The sequence below is a fragment of the Microtus oregoni genome, unplaced genomic scaffold, assembly GCF_018167655.1.
Source record: "Microtus oregoni isolate MIOR12 unplaced genomic scaffold, Mior012 000032F_ref0000030, whole genome shotgun sequence".
NCBI lineage: Eukaryota > Metazoa > Chordata > Mammalia > Rodentia > Cricetidae > Microtus > Microtus oregoni.
In genome coordinates, this window is record NW_024543091.1 from 24,881,785 (window position 1) to 24,888,701 (window position 6,917).

A 6,917-nucleotide genomic window follows, 5' to 3' on the forward strand; every position below is an offset into this window, starting at 1 on the left:
CTATCAATATAAAAATTGATGTGTAAATTTTTAGCTTTACTCCGATTATACGAATAATAAGAAATTTAGCAAAGATGAAACTCAGTGTGTTTCATTAATTATTAAGTGGTTAATGGGACTGAAGGCGTCTCTTGTTGGGATAGCACTTGCCTACCTTATGGGAAGCTCTTGATTCCAGCCACATAGAAAACCAAAAAGCTTCAGGGGCCAGCAAGAATTCTCAGTGGGGGGCTGGAGAGTTGGCTCAGAGGTTAAGAGCACTGCCTGCTCTTCAAAAGGTCCTGAGTTCAATTCCCAGCAACCACATGGTGGCTCACAACCATCTGTAATGAGACCTGGCGCCCTCTTCTGGCCTGCATGCATACAGACAGAATATTGTATATGTAATAAATAAATAAAATATTAAAAAAAGAATTCTCAGTGGATGGAAGCACTTGCCATGCAAGCCTGACCATCTGAGTTATGTCCCGAACAAGGCAGTAGGAAGCAAACTCCCAAAAATTGTCTTCTGACTACACATACTAATATGTACATCCCCCCACTTGTACATTTCCCACATACACATGGATATATGCACATAGCACCACCACCACCAAAAACAACAATAATAATTAAGTTCGGTGGTTAGAGAGATGGCTCAGTGGTTAAGTGCACTTATGCTCTTCCAGAGGACTTGGGCTGGTCCCCAGCACCCACATTGGGCAGCTCACAGTTTCCTATTGTGCTATCTCCAAGGGATCCAACAGCTCTGGTCTCTGAGGTACCTACACTCTTGTACACATACTCACACATATACACATTATTCAAAATAAAATAAATTTAAAAATTAAGGGGTAAAAGCTATAAAGTAAGGGCTATTGCAGAAATCTTATGGAAGGTCTGAAGATACAAGAACACTACACAGTGGACTGGAGAGATGGCTCAGAGGTTAAGAGCACTGGCTACTCTTCCAGAAGTCCTGAGTTCAATTCCAAGCAACCACATGGTGGCTCACAACCCTCTGTAATGAGATCTGGTGCCCTCTTCTGGCCTGTAGGCATGCATGCAGACAGAACACTGTTACATAATAAATAAATCTTTAAAAAAAAAAACACTTCACAAATGTAGGATTTTGAGTTTAAAGTTTGAATTGTAGAGGAGCCGTGTTCTACACTATAGCTAGAGATGAGAAAATGTAATTTTTTTTTGAGATTAATATCGTTAAAAACAATTGTCCAGCCCTGGCTGTCCTGTAACTTGCTCTGTAGACCAGGCTAGCCTTGAACTCACAGAGATCTGCCTGCCTATGCCTCCTGAGTACTGGGATTAAATCTCTCTCTGCCTGGTTAAGAATTATCTTTTTGCCGGGCAGTGGTGGCACATGTCTTTAATCCCAGCACTCGGGAGGCAGAGGCAGGCGGATCTCTGTGAGTTCGAGGCTAGCCTGGTCTATAAGAGCTAGTTCCAGGACAGGCACCAAAGCTACAGGGAAACCCTGTCTCAAAAAAAAAAAAGAATCACCTTTTAAAAAATAGTTTTATTGGGGGGCTGGAGAAATGGCTCAGTGGTTAAGAGCACTGCCTGCTCTTCCAAAGGTCCTGAGTTCAATTCCCAGCAACCACATGGTGGCTCACAACCATCTGCAATGAGATCTGGTGCCCTCTTCTGGCCTGAAGGCATACCTTCAGAGAGAATACTGAGAATACTGTACACATAATAAATAAAATCTTAAAAAAAAAATAGTTTTATTTTTGTGTGCTTATGTGTGTATGCTAATGCCCATGGAGGCCTGAAGAGGGTGCTGTAATCCCCTCACTTAGGGTTACAGGTGCTTGTGAGCTGCTGGAGGAGGATGTTTGAATCCAAGCCCTGGTCCTCTGCAATAGCAGCAATCACTCTTAACGACTTAACTACTCTCCAGCATCTAAAAATAAAGTATCGTGAGGGTGACACTGGTCTTTCCAGAGGGAATGCTCAGATTACAGAATGTAAAGCGCTCAGCTATTCCAGTACTTGCAAGACCATTAAACTGCTACGAACAAGTCTCCTTGTCCCGGAGACACCAGCTTTAGTAGCCTGTTGGTAGAAGAATGCAAGCTTCTGCTGTCCAGATACCCTAGAACATTTTCAGGGCCCGAATAAAAGCCTAAGGAAGTCTGTACCCAGAAGCCAGCAAAGCCTAAGTCTGGGCGTGGGTCTTAGCTGGCCCTTGCCATGGAGTCTTATTCTTGCTACTGTCCACACAACCACCCAGATTTGCCACCAACTCATACCGCATTCGTGAAAGAAATAGGAGTGGAGAGACGGCTCAGAGAGTAGAGTGCAGGGTGATCCTGGCGCCTGCCCTGAGTTTCCTGCCAGAAAGCTCCATAGAGGTAGAAAGAGAGAACCATCCCCACAGCATGGCCTTCTGGCGTCTGCACACACAGTGTGGTGTGTGTGTTCACACATACATGTATACATAGATCATAATTTTTAAAAAGTAAGTAGAAAGAGCCCATGCTCATGGATTAGAAGAATTAAGATTGTTAAAAATGTCCATTACCCAAAGTAAACCATAGACTCTGTGCAGAACAGATCAAAGTACAGACAGCCTGGCTTTGCTAGGCACACACTGTCGTCCCAGTACTGGGGAAGCAGAAGCAGAAGGATTGATGTGGTTTCAAGGACAACCTTGTAGCAGGAGTTTTCCTGTCCCCAGCTACTCTCAAATAATAACCCAGAGGCTTAATATTAGTTACAAATGCTTGACCTTATTAAGCTTATTACTAACTAACTCTTACATTTTAAGTTAACCCATATTCCTTATTCACACTCTGACACATGGGAGTATCTTTATCAGCAGTTTATCTCCTGCTCCCTCTGCGTCTGGCTGGCGACTCCTCTGACTCCGCCCTTCCTCATCCCATCATTTTCAGTTTGGCTTTCCTGCCTAACTTTATCCTGTTCAGCTAGCCAGTCAGTTTGTTTATTAAGTCAATCAGAGCAACATATATTCACACAGTGTATAGAAGGATTATTCCACAGCACAACCTGGTCTAAATAGTGAGTTCCAGGCCAGGCAGGGATACATAGCCGAAGTCTCTTTCAAGAAAACCACCCAACAAACACAAATACCAATAACATTCTTTACAGAAATAGAAAAAAACAATCCTAGGGTTCATATGGAAGCATGAAAATTCCCAAATAGCCAAAGCCATCTTGAGCAAAAGAAATAGGACTCTAAAGATACAGTAATCAAAACAGCATGGCATGGGCATAAAAACAGATACACAAGGCGATGGCTCAGTGGGTAAAGGGGCTTGCTGCCAAGCCTGAGGACCTCAGTTCAATCCTAAGGACCCACGTGGGGGAAGGAGCAAACCAACTCCAGAGAGTTGTCCTCTGACTTCCGCACGTGTGCCATGTCATTGTGAGGTCCGTATTGCGATGCCACGAAAAGAGAGGGTCACAGGGTCGGGAGGTTGAAGAGCCATAGGCAGAGAAGACATACTTTATTCACTAGTACACAGACCCCAGGCAGGTAGCCACCAGCAGTCACCCAGACTCATGCCAGGACACATGTAGACTGGTACACAAACCATGTGACTATAGGCACTTGACCTACAGACAAACACACACAAGGCCGTGTTTATACAGAATCACACCAAAGTGGCATTCTGACAAAATAGCTATGCAGCAGAATGCATCAGCACTCACTTTTAGGCTCTCTGGATATCTGTGTCAGACATTTTATGTTGGCTCACAGACCCCCATGTCCAGTGTCAGCCGCGTTTTAGCTGACTCATCAGATCTTCATACCAGTGTTGTCTAAACATAAACGGGCCTTACAGACTTATGTTCGCAACATGTTCTCTCTCTCTCCCTTTCCCTCTCTTCTTTCTTCTCCCTCCCTTCTTCCCTCTCTCTCTCTCTCTCTCTCTCTCTCTCTCTCTCTCTCTGAAAAAACAAAAAGGCCCAGCAGACAGGAAGACCAGGGAAACCACAGAGTTGTAAATCATCCCAGTCAGTTACCTTCTGCACCAGAGAGGAGACAGATTACAGTCACGTGCTCTCTTTGACAACCACACCAAAGCTTCTATCAACACAAAAACTCAGTTCTTACCTCCAAGGGAATAAGAGATAGTTTATTCTGGAGTCAAATAGGAGTGATCTAGTCCAGAACATTCTTCACCAACCCCATCTTTTCACATGGGTGCTGGGAACTAGACTTTGCTTGCTTGTTTACCAAGTGATCTTACCCACTGAACTATCTCCCAGCCCACAATTAATTAATTTTTTTTTTCAAGACAGGGTTTCTCTGTGGTTTTGGAGCCTGTCCTGGAACTAGCTCTTGTAGACCAGGCTGGTCTTGAACTCACAGAGATCCACCTGCCTCTGCCTCCCGAGTGCTGGGATTAAAGGCGTGCACCACCATCGCCCGGCTTTTTTCTTTTTTAAAAAGATTTATTTATTTATTATGTGTAAATTGTTCTGCCTGCATTACAGAAGAGGGCACCAGATCTCATTACAGACGGTTGTGAGCCACCATGTGGTTCCTGGGAATTAAACTCAGGTTCTCTAGGAAGAACAGCCAGTGCTTTCAACCTCTGAGCCATCTCCCCAGCCCCATTTTTCTTTTTCTCTCCTTCTCTCTCTCTTTTTTATACTTCCTTCTTTCATCCTTTACTTCCTTCCTTCTTTTTTTTTTAAAGATTTATTTGCCAGATGTGTTGATACACACCTTTAATCCCATCACCCAGGAGGTAGAGGCAGGCAGACCTCTGAATTCAAATCCAGCCTGGGCTACAGAACAAATTCCAGGACAGCCAAAGCTACACTGAGCAATCCAGTCTCACAAAACAAAACAAAACAAAACAACAACAAAAAAGGAAAGAAAAGACACTTTCTGTAAATCTGTGCCTGTGGCTAAATTAAAATTTAACAGGGTCTTCAGAGCAGGTGTCCTAAACTGTTAGTGGCTACACCACACAACCTCCAGAAACAATGTGTTCCAATGAGTTAAAGTAGCATCTACCTTCTGAACCACTCATTCTACTCCCAAAATATCCATGAAGGGCTTGTGTGGTCTTAGCAGATTTATTTAACACAGTATCAAACTGGCAAAAAGATGGTTCATTATTAGGAGAACAGTAAGGGGCTTGGAGAGGTGCCTTGGCAGTTAAGAGCACTGACTGTTCTTGCAGAGGACTTGGGTTCAGTTCCCAGCACCCACACGTCTATAACCGTAGTCCCATGAAATCCGAAGCCCTCTTCTGGCTTCTGTGGGTATTGAATGCACATGACGCACAGATATACATGCCATAGAGAAAACAGCCACACACATAAAATAAAAATCAAGGTTAAAAAAGAAAGCAGGTAGAAAAGGAAGTTAGTTCTTGTCTTCCACTTACTTGAGGCAGAGTCTCTCTGGCCATTTCTTTTGTGTTCCAGATGAACTGGTCCATGAACTCCTGTCTCCATCTCCCATCTCACTGTGGGAATGCGGGTTATAGTCGCGTACCACTGACGCCGGTATTTTAAGTGGTTTCAGGGGAAATCAGGCTTAGTGACAGCGCTTTTATCTGCTGAGCCATCTTGGCAACCCTGTTTTAGTTGTTGTTGCTGTTTTGTTTTGTTTTTGTTTTTTAAGACAGGGTTTCTCTGTGAAGCCCTGGCTGTCCTGGAACTTGTTCTGTGGACCAGGTTGGCCACAAATTCAGAGATCTGCCTGCCTCTTCCTCCCAAGGGCTGGGACTGGAGAAGTGTGCCACCCCACTCCCACCTGGCACTCTTTGCTTATTGTTAAAGAGTTTAATGACCTTAAACTTGCTATTTAGGTGGGAATGATTTTAAGCTATTGCCTGCCTGCACCTCCTGAGACCTGGGATTACAGATGTGGGCACCACACTTAGTTTTATGCTGTCCTGGAAAAGAAACCAAGGCTTCAAGCAGTCCACCAACTGAGGAGCATCCCCAGCCAGGATGAGGGCCTTTTACTTTGCTATTTGTGCTTTACTGAGGCTTTCAGAGGTTTCCAACAAGTGTGTTTTAGTTACTTAGAAGAAAGACCACACCAAGAATCTGAAGAATAAATATAGAAAGGTAGGATTTGTTAAAAAAGATTCAGTGTTGTGTGTAGACACATGTCTACTCACCCCAGAATAGGACCTGATGGTAGACCAAATTCTACAGAACTCATTCTGCAAACCAGGAGTTTGCTGGACCTGCTTACAGAGATATGGTGTGTGTGTGTGGGGGGTATTTACAGGTGCTTGGAGAACAGCTGCATCGGTCCCACCCCATAGGTGATGACTCAGGAAAGCTAGACCCCCCACCCCCACCCCTCTGCAGCACTTGCAGGAAGCTCTGCAGTAGGCAACTACTTAGGTTCAGAGGGCTGGGACAGGATAGAGTTAGATATTCTTTTAATATGTCCCAAAGTGATAAAGTCTGTCAGAGAGTTAATACATGAAATCAAGCTATACATTTTAAATCAAGCCATATATGGTAGTTTGAACGTATTTGGCCGCCATAAACCCCTAGGGAATGGCACTGTTAGGAGATGTGGCCTTGCTGGAGGCAGCGTGGTCCTGCTGGAAGGCCGGATGATACACTCCTTACTGTTACTGTTGAGGCTGGAGGCCACGCCTGTTGGAAGTGTGTCATTGTGGGGGGTACTCTGAGGTCTTTTCCCCAAGCTTCACTCAGTGTGACATCAGTCGACTTCTTGTTGCCTGAGTCAAGATGTGGGGCTCTCAGCTCCAGCACCACATCTGCCTGCATGACGCCATGCTCCCCGACATGATGGACTAAACCTCTGAACCGTATGCAAGCAAGCCCCCGCAATAAAATGTGTCCTTTATGAGTTGCCATGGTCATGGCGTCTTTTCACAGTAATAAAAGCCCTAAGACTATAAGTACTATAAGTAACCGAAAGTAGAGGTTAATATTTACCA